The sequence below is a fragment of the Neophocaena asiaeorientalis genome, unplaced genomic scaffold (genome assembly GCF_003031525.2).
Source record: "Neophocaena asiaeorientalis asiaeorientalis breed wild unplaced genomic scaffold, Neophocaena_asiaeorientalis_V1.1 scaffold100, whole genome shotgun sequence".
Taxonomy (NCBI): domain Eukaryota; kingdom Metazoa; phylum Chordata; class Mammalia; order Artiodactyla; family Phocoenidae; genus Neophocaena; species Neophocaena asiaeorientalis.
In genome coordinates, this window is record NW_020173955.1 from 475,133 (window position 1) to 493,536 (window position 18,404).

General features: G+C 39.9%; 1 protein-coding gene across 1 annotated transcript in view; it reads left to right on the plus strand.

Annotated features, from left to right (window-relative positions):
- The first annotated feature begins 1,302 nt into the window (after positions 1–1,302).
- Positions 1,303–18,404, plus strand: part of SERTAD2 (SERTA domain containing 2) — a 112,147-nt gene continuing 95,045 nt past the window's right edge. The window contains exon 1 of the mRNA XM_024752982.1: positions 1,303–1,988. The gene's annotated coding sequence lies outside the window, so the exon portion shown is untranslated. The remainder of the gene's footprint in view (positions 1,989–18,404) is intronic.

Below are 18,404 nucleotides of genomic sequence, written 5' to 3' on the forward strand. Positions count from 1 at the left end.
ATGCACCTTGTGGGAAAGAAGGTGGATTTTTGCCAGTGTATTTGCTTTTGTGGGCATCTCTGTTCAGGTTTATTAGTGATAACAGTTCCTTTCAAGTGCGTGGAAAGTGTTAAGGTCTGTAAAATGATTACGAGACAGTAGGCAAGAAATTGAGAAAAAGCCATAGCTCCTGGGAATAAGCCGCGAGAAGATCTAGTAGTGAGTGCTCCCTAGGATTGCTGTCAGGGTACAAGGTGAGGACCGTGGGCAGAGAAGTGGGAGCGGTGCGGGAGAGAGGGCTGGAGGTGGCTAATACATATATACACGCACAAAGCCCATACATCTTCACTCATGCCAGGTTAAGAAGTGCCTTTTCTAGAAACTCAATAAAGAAATGGTATGCATTCAGGAGCTGTTTCAACCTGTCCACACCCTACCCTGACTTCCCCAGAAAACAGGCAAGCAAGGAGGCAAATGCCATTGCCAAGCCTCCGGTCTCTGGCGTCCAGCTCCCTCAGCTCCCAGAGCACAGCCCCACAAGGCGTCACACGGAGCTGTCTCCAAGAGTGGGCACTGCACCGACCTGAGGCAAAGTTTTGATCTGATTCGCTCCAAAACTGTCTGCCACTCGAGAGTGGGGTTTGGCCGCAGAGGCTCCCCGGCAGCACCAGGCAGAGGCTGAGCAGCAGCAGCAGTAACAGCCTGCAGGCTGAGTAAGGAGCCAGCCTCCGCCGCCTCCTCCTCCTGCCGGCGCGCAGTCGGCAGCACAGCCAGTCCCTATCGCTGTCACGCCGCCAGCAGCGCGGCCCCTCCGACTGACACGAAATGGGCAGGAGGGAGGACCTGGGCGCCTGAGGGAGGGGAGGGCGTTGGCCCGCCCACTCCTTCCCCTCTGGCTCTCTGCGGCAGCTTCTCCTCCTCATTGGTCACACACTTGCGTCCATCACCTCCACGCGGCCCCGGGATTGGCAGAAGGCGCACTTCGGGGCGAGGAGGGCAGAGTGACTCCGCTGGTCTCCGGCGCCTCATCTTTCCCTCCACCCCCCTTTTCAACGTCCACCCACCTCTCCCCAGCCCCCACTCCATTCCCCCTCCCTCCTCCAGTTCGCGGCAGTGTCCTTAGAAGACTCATTGGGCCAGGGGCGAAGCCAGCCGCCTATCGAGCCGCGCCGTCATTGGCCGACGCCCACGCCCGTCGGAGCGGCAGGCTTCGCTACTGGGTGGCTTCTCTCCGCTCCCCGCCCCCCTCAAAGCCTCGCCCTCTCAGTCGCCTCCTCCCCTCCCGGCTCTTCCACTGCCCCCTTTCCCCTCCCGTCCCCGCCGCGTCTCCCCTGTCCAGCTGGGCGGGGACTGCTGTACGACTCTGTAAAGTCTGTGAGTCACTGCACAACCTATCAATCCAATTAAATGTCTTGAGCGAGCCGAGCAGGCGGTGCTGCCGCCGCCGCCGCTCGCCCAGCCGCGGCCGCCCCTTCTCGCAGCGCCCCTCTGATCCATGGCTGTCTGTACTTGTTACGGTGTAACCTCCTCCTCCGCCTCCTCCGCCTCCTCCTCAGGAGCCGCTGCAACTTCCCCTCAGCCAGCCTCCTCCTCTGCTTGGGGACTGCAAAGGCATGGGATAGACCTAGAGCCACTTCTCTCTCCCCTCCAGCCCTCGCTCAATCTCCCCCCTTTAAATTAAAGTCTGTTCCTCGCTCCTCGTCGTTTTAGGGATTTATTTGTCAGTCTTTAATTTCCCCTGATTTTATTTTCCCTCCCTGGGGCAGGAGGGTCGCAGGGGCCGGTGGGTTTATTTTAGGGAAGGGGCTCTCCCCCCTCCCCCCCGTTTCTCCTTGTCCCTTTGCGGCCGTGACTTGATTTTCCTGCCCCTCTCCGCTCCCACCCCTCGAACTCAGCGTCCTGCACTCGAGTGACGCAGCGACACCCTCCGCCCACAGCCCAGACGTCCCCTCCCTCGCTGCCACCCCGACCCGTCTCGGGGCTGGACCCGGTGCCGACTTCACAGAAGGGTGAGTACCGTGTTGGGTTGGCGGAGGGGTGGGGGAGAATCTAGAAAAATGTTGTAGCCGGTCCACTCTGGGGAGGGCAGGGATCACGTTGTGGGCTGGAGGTTCCCGGTCAGGCGTGGATTTGAGGTGGCGACTGCCTCCCCCTCTCTCCCTCTTCCCCCGCCCCTCGACTCCTTATTCACCAGCCTTGCTGTATTTCTAGGTATTGCCAGACTTCCACCATCGGGGCATTATAATGCTTATAAAATGAGCTGTAATGGCATGCTTTCTTAGTGAGTGGTCATAGTCAGCGATGTGATCTGATAGACTGTATGACCTGCAAAAAGTGCAAAACGGCTAATGGGTAGGTTTTCCTCCAAATCAAAGTTAAACTTTTATTCAATAAAGGCAAAGTAAAAGGTATTTCTAATTTGAATGTGTGGAGATAGACCAAGAGAAGACAGGTTGCCTTGTGGCATGGCTTACTATTTTTATTTTAAAATAGTTCTTTAGGTTCCCTTTTGAAAAAAAAAACGTGAATTCAGTATTAACTTAAAGGTTATGAAGTCTTTGAACCTGTTGGAGGAAAGCAAGGTAAGATGCAAATCCAGCTTGACACTTCATCTTTAGCTCACCTCTATTCTAGCAAGAAATTAAAGCACAGAATTTTTTATTTCTCTGTCACTGGGCACAGTGGGGTGTGCTAAGGACAAAAAGGGCTTTTTTTTTCTTTTGATATCTCTCTTTTGTATACTTGATTGCTCTTGAACAAAATTTTAATTTGGTCTCTTGGTTGTTGGCTGTTCAAAAGTACACATACTTGGCCATATATGCTTTATGAGAATCTTGCCTTAGGCATCTTTAATATTTAATTTGAGATAAAACTAAAAATTATGAGAAATAGTTACTCTGAATCACCTTCTGAGGTCGCTTTTGAGAATTCAGCCTATTTTAAATGGTATTCCTCTTTTTGAATCAAGTTCTGGTCTAGTTGTCCACAAGATTCAAATTAGGCCAAACCAAACATGTTTTGAAATATTAAAGTACAGGAAAGGCCTTTTAGTAGTTCATTCTCTCCTTCTCTTTCAGACTAACCAGAATAAGTTGTTGATAAATTTAATTGTAAAGAATAGACTGTTCCTGTACTGAAATCTGCCAAGTTTCTACAGAAAGATTTCTTTTTAAAGAGGAGAAATGTGTTTATGATCAGCCAAAAGTAGTAAAGTTGACTCAAATGTAAGTGCTGTCATAAGGAAATGCTTATCATAAGCCCCAAAACCTTGCAGAGTGTTTCAGGAAGACTTATACAAAGTCTTTTTGAATTGTTTAATAAATTTCATCATGTGGTCTTTTTCTTGAGTGTAAGACTGAATTATTGAGAGGCCTCAGAGCAGAGGGGAGCCATGCTGCCCGAGTTTGAATCTAGCCACCATCCCTGGATGGCTGACTGACCTTAGGCAGGTTTCAAACCTGGCCTGTGAGGGTTTTCTCCTGTAAACGGGAGGAATGACTTTTCATCTAAGGGTTGCCTTAAGGATAAGTGAGAGGGCACAAGTCACAGAGTACTTGCTGTTAGCTGCCCCATCATCATCATCACCATCATCATCGTCCACTGAGAGGATGTGTGATGTAGTGGTTAAGGAGACCTCCACAACCAGACTGTAGGTTCAAGTGCCAGCATTTCCTCTTGCTATCCTTGTGATCTTGGCCGCGGTAACCTCAGATTCCCCATCTATAAAGCGGGGATAATAGAAAAATTTACTTCACAGGGTTACTGTGAGGTCGGAATGAGTTTGACTAGTATTTGGTACATCTTTTCAAGTTTAATTCTGTTTTGTTCCTGGTATGTCTTGAAACAATGGGTGACTATATTTTTTAGAACTATACTTTTTGTAAAGATAAAGAATTATTGCTGTCATTGAAATAAGCAGAGTTCTTATTCATATGCATGATGATTTATGGGATTTATACTTTTCAATGTTTATATGAGTTTTTATGAAAGTTAGTTATTGGGATGAGTTGAGTTGATCACTCTTTCATTTAAACTTGCATAACCAAATATATATACCACTATTATAACGATACCTATCACATATTTGCTGTTATATGTGATTTTCTCCTCTACTAAACAGAAAGCTCTTTGAGGGTAAGGATAGTGTTTCATTCATAATTTAATCCCAAGTGCCCAGCAGAGTACCTGGTACATAGGTAGGCTTAATGAATGCTGTAGAATGAATTAAACAATGTTATTCTCAATTTGTTTATGAGTAGTTGAATGACATTGTAAGTGATATTATGGAGCATACTATTATTTGTGGTGTTGAGTTGAATTTTTATGTTCTCAATTACTATTTTTGGAAATAGAGAGGGAATTATAACATGTTTTATTAGGAAAATATTTTTCATTTTGAAGATTGAACTTAAAATATTCTGAAAAGTACATATCAAATGTCTTCTTTTAATACCTGATGTGGCCATTTTTTTTACTGAAAGAATTTCTGACTCCCAAACTTCCTGTAACTAAGTTGGATGTTATTATAATTAATACAAATTATACAAATTAGATTTTGAATGTCCCAAATGATGATGTGATGTGTGTGGCTTCAGAATCAATAATAATAAAGAGAATTTATCAAACCAACACTGTGGAAATAAAACGATATCATTTCCTTAAGGACCTAAGCTTTATTTCTCTTTCCATTCAAGAGTAAAATTCTTTCTCTTGAGCAGTCTTAATAAATAATTAGCTTTTCAAATAGGCGTAGTAAATAGTGTAATAGGAATCATAAAGAAGGTATATGTAATTAGCAAATAAAGCACTTTAACTAACTTCACCACACACTTAATAGGCATTACACAATTGGGTAATGTATCTTTTTAAATAAGAAAATTGATCGGGCCTGTGCCACCCGCTTCATTTATAGAATCATTCTGCTTTACTTGTCAATTAAACCAGTTTAATTACTGTGCCCTCTGAAATTATAAAAATGCAAGAAATATCTTTCATGAAAGAGATATCCTCAGTAACAAAATCTGAAAACTAATCTACTCAGAAGTGTTACAGAGTTCCATAACATTGTTAAAACTTTTCAAATATGTGAACTATCTAGTACAATGTGGGTAATTTTGTATATATAATCTTTTGTCTAACCAAATCATCAGTTATCCAATTTAGTTGAATATATTGCATTTTCACTGGCTAAAACAATTAACTTTTTAAAAGTCGCCCTTTTTTGTTCATACACTTTTAAAGCAGCTAATCTAAAATGAAACTTTAAAAAATTAATTTATAGGCACTTAGAAACTACACTTAAGTGTCTGGTCTGCAAGATGAAAGGTCTGAGTTTTTGCTTAACACATTTCAGCATGACTATTTCTGTAGCTCATATCTCTTTCATTTAACATTTTTCGTTTTGGTGAAGACATTTGAGTATTTATTGATATTTTACAGATGTATATAATGTCTTCAACTTTTAAAAAAGTGAAGCTTCTGATGAAGAATTGTCTGGGGGGTTTCCCTGGTGGCGCAGTGGTTGAGAATTGGCACATGACCTTGAGCATTACACTTAACCTCCAGGACTCTCCCTGTTCTTATCCTTTTTTTTCTTTTCATCGTTATTAGATTATAATTGCTTTACAATGTTGTTTTAGTTTCTGCTGTACAACAAAATGAATCAGCTATATGTAGTAGTGTATATATGTCAATGCTACTCTCTCAATTCGTCCCACCCTCCCCTTCCCCCTACGACCCCGCCGTGTCCACAAGTCCGTTCTCTATGTCCTGCCCTGCCACTAGGTTCATCAGTACCATTTTTCTAGATTCCATATATATGTATTAGCATACAGTATTTGTTTTTCTCTTTCTGACTTACTTCACTCTGTATGACAGACTCTAGATACATCCACATCACTACAGATGACTCAGTTTCGTTCCTTTTTATGGCTGAGTAGTGTTCTTATCCTTTCAGTGGGAAGAGGGAAGGCATTTACCCTGCCCTCACTCACAGAGGACATTGTAGGGATAAGTTGTAAGTGCTTTTTAAAAGCATTGGAGAAGGACAGGGTGCAAGCAAATACAAAGTAAACATTTGCATTTAGAAATGGACATTTGTTTGTCATTATTAAGAAGTTGTGACTTTAGATCTTTTGTCTGAAGGGCATTTTTCCTTTTAACTTTATATTTGTAGAGACTTCTTACTGGTATGTTCACAAGAAAGTATAAGGTACCTAAAAGAGCCAAGAAACTTTGAAAGGGATTTTAAATGTTAACATTGAGTTTTGGTATATCCTAGATTGTAGCAGATGTTGATATTGTGAGAACAAACTTTATGTATCTAGGAGATAATACATTTTATTAACTTAAAGCTTGTAAAACTTTCACGTGTGTTGCAGGAAAAAATGTTTAGATGTATGTTTTGTTAGCAGTATATTCAAAGAGAAAAATTAGATTATTTACTTTTAAATTTCAAAAGGATTACTTGGCTAGAGGACCCCTTCTTACACTAAGTTATTTTTGTACCTTGAATACAGTGAAATGTGCACATTTCAGAATATAGTGGCTTGAAGGATTTTATTTACTCCAGCGAATCTTTTATTTAGGAAGGTGAGTGAAGACAGGTAGGGAAAGTCTGTATTTTAAGAAACTAGTTTTTTTTTCCTCTTGTCCCTAAAAATGAGTTCTGAGTCTTTAAAAGTCAAAAAGCCCAGCGTTAGCACATTATGTCAGTTTCTTTGAATTCAGCTTTCCCTCTCTGTGGTTATTAACAGAAGAGTTGTCACAACCTTATGATATTATCACTTTTTAAAGTGGAAATGAAATTCTAGTGTACTCAGAGTAAGACCTGTTAAAACAAGTGGGACATACAAAGAAATATTTTTTGTTCCAACTAATATTAAGTATCGTGAACAGTGATCCTCAAATGCAAGGTTGCTAAGCAGAAAGCAACTTTTAAAAGTGTATTGTCCTTTTGTCCTTATTGTTCAACATCCAATTGATGAAAACTCAGAACAATCAGATTTCTTTCTACTTTTTAATGTATAGTCCACACTGATGTTTATAAAGTTTTGTGTGATGTTACGTACAACTATGTAGTATTGAATGTTTACTTTTAACATATTAAATAAAATGGCCAAAACAGTCCACCTTTTATTTAAATTTTATCTGATTTTCACAATCTTCTTCCCTTTGTTCTACCATTGTTGTTCAGTTTTCTTAATATTACCACTTGAATTTGTGTTTCTTTTAATGCGGCATCTTTCTCATTTTGCTCTTCTTTTCACATTGGTCTTTTCCCTTGATTATGACAGGTTTTTTTCTTTGCCCCTCTTTTGCCTTTGCCTCTGTTTAAGGCATGGAATAGGGGTTTTCATCTATTTCAGTCTGCTTTTATGAGACTGAGGCAGAGGCCTTCCATATAGAAAATTTGCTTTGCCTTATTTTGGAAGATGAGCTCTCTGATCATCTTATCTACACAAAACTTAAGGGGCCATTTTGTAAACCTAAAACCAAGTTTTAACTCATGTGAGGTGGTAAAAAGGGACAATAACGATATGTTTATTATTTACTGCTTTTCTATTAATCTCTTTTTTTGGGGGGTTAACCAGAGAATTTTTTCTGTCCACATTACTTGAAACATCTCAAACATCCAGGCTTTGTGCTGCTCGGCGCCCAGTGCTGGGCGAGCCCTGGCGGCAGTCTGAGCTATGACCGTGGCCACCTGACCACGTGGGGGGCGAGTGGGCCTGAGAACAGCACATTAGACATGAAGAGCAGGTCCTTTGTTTTGTTTTTAACTCCGTAAAACCAGACAGAACCTCAGACTCTGTCCACTGTGAGGTTTTCCAGGGTTCGCCATTGTTGAATGACTAATGTTCCTGGTGAAGTAACCATTAGCTTTATTGTCTTCCAGTGGCCTCAGCTCAAATGAAATGTATCCCTTTGAGTTAATTTTGTTTTGATTTTAAGACTTCTTTTTACTGAGAAAATCAAAGGGTATGAAAATGAATATGTATTTTTAAACAAAAAAGATTTACGTAAAAATCCTTTGAGTAAAAAGATTTTCTAAGGACTCAAATCCATTAATTTGGAGAGAATGTTTAGTAGTTTCTTTCTTATTTTTTTAACATCTTTATTGGAGTATAATTGCTTTACAATGGTGTGTTAGTTTCTGCTCTATAACAAAGTGAATCACCTATAAGTTTAATAGTTTCTTAAAATACTTGACATTATTCAGACATTGGTAGTAGAAAACCTTTCAATTTGATTAAATGAAATGAATCCCCTTTTTGATTTACAAAACAAACAGTCCATTGTTACTTTTTATTTAAACAATTCAAATATAGGGTTAGATAAACTTCATTTTGGAGTTGATTACATAAGAGACTTTCTAGAAATTGTACTTTGTAAAATCTATGCCTCTTGGAAGAAGCTTGGTCTTTTCTTTTTTCTTTTGTAAACCTATATCCCATTCCTGACTTCATTCATTTATTCATTTCATTCAACAGATTTATTGAGCACTTACTATGTGCCAGCTACTCTTATGAGGCATATACATTATAGTAGTGAAGAAAAGTAACAAATATTATTGTCCTTGTAGAAATTACATTCTAAACTATTTTGATGTGTTTAGAGCTTGTTATCTACTATTTTGAATAGTGATAACTAAACACTGTGTAATAATGGTTTGAAAAAAAAGTCAAGATTTCTTCATATGGATTTTATACCTTTTAAGTTGGTACAAAAGTCTAAAACTGAGTCCTGAAACAAAACTGCATTCAAATGGACAATTTTTATTTGAGTTTGAGTTGAAATATTAAAAACCTATAATGTTGCTGATGTTTCCACCAGAAATCATGAAATCATCCTCGTTTATGAACCCTGGGAAACCTTACATTGGACATGGTCTGAAATTTCTCCTAGCTTTTCTCCTAGCTTTTCTTTACACCTTTGAAGTTGTTTTCTCACTTTGCTTTGTTTTCTTTGTGACAGAGCCTGAAAAACATGTGTAACACTGAAAATTGCACAATGGAAATGTAGTCATCTCAGCTATATGGCACAATTAACAAGAAAATCTTAAGTTTCCTTTGTCTAGTGTACATAAAGAACTAATCTTTTGTTTCTGTGATTGTAAAAACTATGTAATTTCCTAAACAAATAAAACTCTTAGTGTACATTTCCACCTCAAATATTAAAGAAGATATATGTGTTTTTGTGGTACAAATAGCACGAGTATGATATAATATAATGATTTTCATTAATTATTTTATTTTTGTTCATAAATATTTAACACATGTCCCAAGTGCTTGGGGATATCAGAGACCAATAGACATGGCACCTGTCCATAATGGTTTTCACAGTCCGGTTGGGGAGACAAAAGATCCCCACATGAAAATTGTCTCTTGTGCTGGGCAATATGAGATTTAACTTGATGGAAAGTCTGGTGTAGGCCACTACGGTAAGCAAGGTCAAATGGACTTGCCTTCTGGAAGTCCTGGATGGCCTTCATAGGAATCCATTCTTCCTTTTTTTGTTTTTGTTTTTAATCCTTTTAAGTTTGGGAAAGATTGCCATCTTTGTGCCTTAGGCACTTAAGGGTAGAACAGTCCCTTTTCTAGCTACTGCAACTGCTCAGCAAGGAAGGAAAAGAAATGGAGTACACACCCTAGCCATTTATTATCAATACATTTGCTAGCTATTCCCGAGGAAAGCAGGGACTCTGAACTGAAAACAGAATACAAATGCCCCAACTTCCAATGGTTCAACTTCCAATGCTTCAACTTTACCATGGTGTGAAAGTTCTATACATTCAGTTGAAAATGGAGCTGGAATTTTGAGTTTGGATCTTTTTCTGGGCTGACAGTATGCTACACGATCCACTCGTGATGACAGTCACGAGGTAAATAACTAATACACTTACAACTATTCTGTACCCGTACAACCATTCTGTTTTTCACTTTCAGTACAGTATTCAATAAATTACATGAGATATTCAATACTTTAGTATAAAATAGGCTTTGTGTTAGATGATTTTGCCTGATTGTAGGCTAATGGAAGTGTTCTGAGCATGTTTAAGGTAGGCTAGGCAAAGCTATGATGTTTGGTAGGTTAGGTGTATTAAATGCATTTTCAACTTAACAGTATTTTCAGTTTACATGGGTTTATCAGGATGTAACCCTGTTGTAAGTTGAGGAAGATCTGTATGGGCACACAATGGATATGGTTTGGGTTCTTGAAGACAAAAATTTTTCCAGAGCTTTGGGAAGGCTGGTACATCAATGAGGGCCCTGTACACAAGGGGAGTTCCCTGAAAAATGGAAGAAACACTGAAAGGGGAGGAAAGAAGTGGAGATGGAGACTTTTGATAGCTACTGAAGACACACTCTTTTTCCCTCAGTTTTGCCTGGAGCAGTCCTGCCTATGAGATGGGCTTACCCTGGGTCTAATATGCCAAACTTAGGAAGTCTATATATTGCTGTAATATGTAGGTATGATCTTTCTAAATTGTTTTGCTTTTCAGTTAGCCGAGATTCCTGATATTCCTGATATGTGTGTGTTTAAATTCTAAAATATAATCCCATGTGACTATGGCTTTTGTTTTCATTTTCCTGTACATTTAAAAATATTAAGGATTTCTTTGTTTTTTGAGTATATTTGTTTATTTGGACCTAAATCTAAGGTAGAATAACACAATATATGCTTGCCTGTTAGATTTAAATTAGGGGAAAAATTCTAAAGCCTTAATGTTTATTTTAGCCATGGATGAAAGTATTTGGACACTTGTATGGAGACTTTTTTTTTTAATTGTTTCTTTTCTGAGAAACTGTATCTGTGCTAGAACCATCACATATCTATTTGATTTAAAGGCCACCTGGGATAGTTATGTTCATTATCTTGATTGCTGATGATTTCAAGGGTATATAAATATGTCATGACTTATCAAATTATACATTTTAAATATATGCATTTATTGGATATCAATGAAACTTTAAGAAAAAGCCACCTAGGTTGTAAGGTATATTTTTCAAGATAAAATCTCTATTGTAAGATTATATTTTTAAAGTTTGTCATTTATTTTTTATTTCTTTTTAAACTTTATCTACTGTTTATTTACCTCTATCTCATACCCCAGTCACATATATTTTAAGAAAGACAAATGGAACTGCAGAGACTCACGTGCCAGCTGAAATTTAGATATAGGACCTTAGAGAGCTTTCTACTGTATGTAATGCTCACTAGAGTATTTTTAAGTAATTTGCACAAATTTGAATTTGGAGAATTGGAGTTGTGTATTTTTCAAGGAATTCTTCTTTCCTTATAGTTTAACAGATTGTGACTCATCTTTGGCGTGGAATAAAGAGCATGATTTTAGTAGGACTTTTTTTTAAAAAAGAGATTAAATGGCTTAATGCTTCTCCTTAAATATTGTTCCTTTTTTTAATTGCTTTTTTTTTTTTTGCGGTTCGCGGGCCTCTCACTGCTGTGGCCTCTCCCATTGCGGAGCACAGGCTCCGGACGCACAGGCTCAGCGGCCATGGCTCACGGGCCCAGCCGCTCCGTGGCATGTGGGATCTTCCCGGACCAGGGCACGAACCCGTATCCCCTGCATCGTCAGGCGGACTCTCAACCACTGCGCCACCAGGGAAGCCTTAAATTGCATTTTTATAAATTAAATTTTGGCATGTTGGACCATAGAGTCTATGGATAGATTTGTTTAGGGAATAACCAAGTCTGCTCCATTCTTCTTGCCCTCGTGATCTTGAGCACAGCACAGAAGGCTTCATTATCGATCTGTTAGAGTCCTAGTCTAATTTTAATTGAGTATTCCTTATGTTACCCAATGTGTGTTTCAGAGAAATTTCTTCATTGTTGGAATTAATGCTTAACTTTAAAACGGCAATTTTGTGTGTGTGTGTGGCTGCGCTACATAGCATTCCCCGACCAGGGATCAAACCCCCACCCCCTACAGTGGAAGCGTGGAGTCTTAACCACTGGACTGCAGGGAAGTCCCTAAAACGGCAATTTTTTATGAATAAAAAACATTGCAGAAAAAAAATTTGAGTTGTGCTTTTGGGATTGGGACTGTCAGGGTATTAATGAGTTGTGCCTTGCAAGCTCAGGCTCCTTCTACCATACAAGAGGGCCACATTACAATCACCCATCCCCAGGCCACAACCCAGGGTGAGGCCCTGGTTTCAGTATTTTTGAAAGTCCTCAGCTTATTCCAATGTAGAGCCACACTGTGCTCTGCAGTGCTGTATCTTACACCATATTCCCCCACACCCAAACTTTCTGTTGTAAAACTTTTCAACTATGTAGAAACCTTGAAAGAATAATTCAGCAAAGACCCATATTCCCTCCACCTAGATTCAGTAATTATTAACCTTTTGCTTTATTTTGCTTTATGACTCTCTGTCTCCCTTTCTTTATATGTATAATTTTTTGTACCATGTGAAAGTAAGTTTTAGATATCATGACTCTTTACCATTAAATATTTCAATATGCATCTCCTAAGAATAAGGACATCTTCCTACATAACCACAGTACCATTATCACACCTATGAAAATTAATAATAACTTGGAATGCTTTTCAAGAGCTCATTCCATTTATTAAAGGTGTATGAATTCACATTCTGCTAAAAGTTAAATGCATATGAAGTGAGAAGTTCTGCAGAATATGAAATTCTGGGTATTTTTGCTAAAGATATGTTTCTTATCTGTGTTTTCAAGTAAGGCCACTACTTCAAACATTTTTGTAAGGTAAATGCCTTTTCTTATGTATGGCAAGGTAAGATCCTTTCTAGATCTAACGTTGCATGATCATATCATGAGAAAAAAAAATTATCAAAGTTCATGCCACAGTGTGGTTTAGTGAAAAAAGCCCTATTTTGAGCCAGAACAATGTTGGTTCAAATTCTTGCTCTGCCACTTACTGCAGGTGACCTTGGAGAAGTTGAATTCATGTATCAGGATGCTTTTAGAAACCACCCTCAAGCTTGCTGGAATCATCAGGAAATTTATTATTTCACAACAAATCCAGAGCTACGGTGGGCTCCAGGGTTGGTCATTTCTGTAGCTCAGGTTCTTAGCGTCTTTTGGCTTTCAGCTGGGTTCCTTGCTGGCTCCCACATCTGTTTTGGCTCCTTCCTCAAGCTGGTTCACATGCTGATGTTATGACATTCAGAGGAAGTCAGAAACCTCCACAGGTGTGGACTGTCAGTCTTTCTGTCTGATTGGGCATCTCTGCCCACATCTGGACCAGAGGGCTGGGGTTCTCTTAGGGAGAGGAAGGAAGGAATGGATGTCGGGTATACCACTAACAGTGTTCATTACCCCTCTCTAAGTCTCCGTTTTCCTCACTATGGAATAGCAACAGTGATAATCTACCTCTATGATTATTAATGGTATACAACAGGGAAAGCAACAATACACAGCTGATTTTAATAAATGCTAATTCCTTTTTTTCTTCTCTCCTTTTCATCTTATGGAAAATTCTCTCTTCCTTTGATACTGCTACACTCCATTCTAGTAAGTATATGTAAGTGATTCTCTCAACTGGTCTTTTACCTGTCCTCTAACCTCAGTATCTAGGGCATAGCATTTTTTTAAATAAATTTATTCATTTTATTTATTTATTTTTGGCTGCACTGGGTCCTCACCGCTGTGCGTGGGCCCTCTCCAGCCGTGGCGAGCAGGGGCCGTTGCTCGCCATGGCACGCGGGCCTCTCACTGTGGTGGCCTTTCCCACTGCAGAGCATGGGCTCCAGGCGCATGGTCCTCAGCAGTTGTGGTGCGCAGACCCAGCAGTCGTGGCGCACGGACTCAGTAGTTGTGGCACACGGGCCCAGCGGCTCTGCAGCATGTGGGATCATCCCAGACCAGGGCTCAAACCCATGTCCCCTGTATTGGCAGGCGGACTCTGAACCACTGCGCCACCAGAGAAGCTCTAGGGCATAGCATTTTATGTGAATTTTACACTTTGGTCAGGTACCCTTCATTAATCTATCTTGGCCCTTCTTATTTTTTCTTATATGTTTCAACTTTATATTATTCCAAAGCCAGGGAAGGGAAGGGAAGCCAGTGTGCACATATTCATCAAGAGACAGATCAGATGAGAACAAAAATCTCTTTAATTTCACTATTCATAAAAACAACAGAGTTGAAATAGATTTTTTGCCTTTATTTAAAAGAAATGCACCATGACCTGTGGAAAAGTCAGCAAAATAAAGCACTATATTTGAAACACAGTACTTTATTTGTCCGGGATAGACCGGGTCTTTGATATCTTGGGAATATCTAGTCTTATCATGGTAGGTTAGCCAGGCCTATCATGGCAGTTTAGCCAGTCTGGTTTCTCTAGAACATACTTTCTAAATAGAATTGTGTCTGATTTACAAGTCAGTCTTTTCTGGATTGTTTGATCTTGAGCCCTCTCTCACCCACCGTGAGAAAGTAGTCTTTTAAAGACGCGTTTTCCAGTATGTGTGCACACTGGTGGGTCTTTGTTCACGCATGCCCTTCTCAAAATATGTAGAGAAGGGTTGTCATATTTTCCCCCTATGGAATTTCTAAAGCACTCCTGAATCACCTGCGAAGCCTGCAACATTGTCACAACCCAATCACGTGGGAAGATCTTCACCGTTTTTAAAAATTTTCTTCCTAAATGATGGGATCACTCTTGAAGGAGAGCTACTGATTCTTCTTGACCCCTCAAGTAGACTATTTGATTCCTGCCAGCCTCCATGGAAAGAACAGAAGAAGGGTGAAAGTCTTGTGTCTCTCTTGACTTGGAAGATGCTAAGTCTTGGCTTGTCCCTAAATTTTCAGTTACAGTTTTTTTACTTTGTCTTTCATTTTCAGGCTTAGTGTTGATGAGGTACCTATTGCTCTAGTAAGCTCTGTGAATACTGAAAATACTCAGATTTTGAATGGTTCCATCCATAATTCAAAGCTTCTGCTGGCATGAATTGTTTTGAGCCAGAGGAATACTTTTTAAAAGAACTATTTAAGGGCTTCCCTGGTGGTGCAGTGGTTAAGAATCCGCCTGCCAATGCAGAAGACACGGGTTCGAGCCCTGGTCCGTGAAGATCCCACATGCTGCGGAGCAGCTAAGCCCATGTGCCACAACTAATGAACCCACATGCTGCAACTACTGAAGCCCGTGCGCCTAGAGCCCGTGCTCCGCAACAAGAGAAGCCTGCACATCGCAATGAAGAGTAGCCCCCGCTCGCCACAACTAGAGAAAGCCTGCATGCAGCAACGAAGACCCAACGCAGCCAAAAATAAAATAAATTTTTGAAAATAAGAATTATTTACGTATGTTTTGATGTTTTTTATACATCTCAAATGAAAGTTCTGTAAACTTTAAATTACGAAGCAGCACAATGAAAGCAGAATTCTGAAATAAATTGTATTTTATTAAAGAAGCCAGAGAAGGGACACTGTGGCTATAATCTTAGTTAAAAGTGCTAGAGTTTGGGGGAAAAAAAGTTAGAACTTTGTATTGCATTTCCTCAAAGTGCTGTTGGTTACTTTTAAAAAGGGTGACATAAGACTGTAACTTGTGAAGCTTGGTTCTGTTTGGGCAAATTTTTAATTTTAGTACCTTGCAGAAAAGTTTAGTGGACAAGATTCCCTTTGCTGTGTAACAAATGCTTTTACTATTTAGCTAAGGTTTACTACCAGTGGCTCAGAGGCTGAAAGGAAAAGTGAAATGACTGTTGTTTCCCATCTAATACTAGATTTTATTTTTATTTCCACTACCCAGTGTTAAAAAAGGAAATGAAAAGAAAGCAAAGATCAAGATCCAAAAGCTCAAACTAAAATGTAATTTCCGGGGCTTCCCTGGTGGCGCAGTGGTTGAGAGTCCACCTGCCGATGCAGGGGACATGGGTTCGTGCCCCGGTCCGGGAAGATCCCACATGCCACGGAGCAGCTAGGCCCGTGAGCCATGGCCGCTGAGCCTGCGCGTCCGGAGCCTGTGCTCCACAACGGGAGAGGCCACAGCAGTGAGAGGCCCGTGTACCGCAAAAAAATAAATAAATAAAAATTAATTTCCTAACTAGAATAAGGCTGGTTTTGCCATGATGTGAAAAGTCATCCGTAGGAAACGTTTGTTAATAGCTAAACAGTTGGCCATACTGATTGCTGGGATTAGTAGTTCGATTGGGATGTACTTCTGTCTTCAGATACTCAATCAGGCAGGTAAAAACCAATCAAGGCTAAGCATTGGGACTGACTCAACTTCTTTTTTGCCTCCCTACAGAGAAATGTTTCAACTATGCTTCTTATCCGTACATTTTCGTCTCCCTGAGAGAATGGAACAAAAGTCCAAGTGACAGTGGGTTGGAGAGCAGTGCATTATCTGCCTCTTATTACCCAGGACTTATATACTCTAATGATAGAATAATTGCTAAAGCTTTGTTTATCTTTCTTGATTCTATCATTTCTGTGTTGCCTCGGGAGCTTCTCATGGGCGGGGTCTAAAGTTGTGTGGAATGGATTCTAAGGACAAACTGCTTTTGTCCCAGGCCATTTATTGTCTTCATTTTCCGTAAGAAGTTCTTATTTTGGCTGAAAAATTGCAGCATGACCAACAAAAAATTGTTGACCAGCGAAGAAAAGTATATTTACAGTAGCTTTGAAAAAACTATTTGGAAAAGAGATTATACTTAAAGATTATTATTTCTGAAAGACCCATATACCATGGAGAAATTTTCTGGCCGTGAATCTATTTTGCTGTATTAACCATTCGTGCCATTCAGTCTGTTCATCTTTAATTATATGCTATATATTTGAGCATGAGGCATTTGGGGACACTTACTGGTCAACTTTGAGTTTTGAGAATTTTTTTTTTTTAAGTTGCAGGCAGACAAACAAACGATAGTTTGAGGATATTAATGGAATTGTATTATGGTTGAAAATTTTGATTGTTAGAAAATTTGTCTGTAATTAGCCATAAATTTAGTTTTATTGTGGACCAAGTCATGGACTCTGCTGGAGATGCAGAGTCCTAACTTAGTGTGAAAACGTTCTGGTACAGGGACCCTCCTGTCTTCTCAGCACTGTTGTCATGTTCCACTTCAACCCATTTCACATGTTGTGGCTAATGTAGTGACTGCTGAGTGGTACGTGCACTAGATCAACAGGGGTCATAAGTTTTTGGTTTTGTTTTTTGCAGTACTTACGCATCATAAGAACAACATGGTGAAAACTGAAGCATTTTCTATTTCGGTTAATTTAGGATCACCAGTAGAGATATAAAGCATTTAACCTTTTTTTTTTTTTTTTTTTTTTCTGTTTTGCTCTCACCTGATTACTGGATGGGGAGATGGGCAAAGAATCGATGTGAGGGGAGGTGATGGAAGAGAGGTGCTTGTTGCTACCACTTTTTGTCTATCTGTGTAATCTACTAATCATTTCATATGGTATCTGGCAACTGTTCTGGTGACAAGTGTTACTTCTTTTGGAGAAACTGTGATTTTTATTTTTGAATAAAAATAAGAATAAGAAAATGGGTTTTTAGGGCTTCCCTGGTGTTGCAGTGGTTAAGAATCCACCTGCCAATGCAGGGGACATGGGTTTGAGCCCTGGTCCAGGAAGATCCCACATGCTGTGGAGCAACTAAGCTCATGCACCACAACTGCTGAGCCTGTGCTCTAGGGCCCGTGAGCCACAACTACTGAGCCCGCGTGCCACAACTACTGAGCCCGCGTGCCACAACTACTGAAGCCCGCACACCTACAGCCTGTGCTCCGCAACAAGAGAAGTCACCACAATGCGAAGCCCGCGCACTGCATCGAAGAGTAGCCCCCGCTCGCCGCAGCTAGAGAGAGCCTGCGCACAGCAATGAAGACCCAATGCAGCCAAAAATAAATAAATAAAAAATTAATTAAAAAAAAAAGAAAATGGGTTTTTAAAAACAGATTTCCTATTTCCTAAAATACAGTGGGAAAGGACTGCTGTGAGGCTGAGAAATCTGGAGGCCAGGAGACAAACAGTGGGTGCTCAAAAAATGCAGCTCCATGCCCTTGGGGAAAAAATAAAATAAATGTGGAAGCCTTTTCTTTTGTTCTTCTGCTTCATCTTATATTTGTATGCTTATAAACATTATTGGTGTGAGAATTCCTCTTTTGAAAGCTTTCAAGTTGTTTTTCGGTCCAAGTTGTTGGCATTCTACCTCACAGTATCCCTACTTCTTATTTGAGGAATACAAAAGGAGATGCACTTTTGACTACTTATCCTTTAACTTTTGAATACTGGATGCAGGTGTTAGTACAAATTCAGTATGCCATTATGTGATGAAGAAAAAAAAAAAAGACATGTTTATGACTAGGAAACAGTTCTTGGCAAAGAGAAGTTTTGTCCTGTTCAATCAGTTACTGAAATGGAGCTGAGTTTTCTTTTGTGTATGTCTTTTTTTTTTTTTTTTTTTTTTTTGG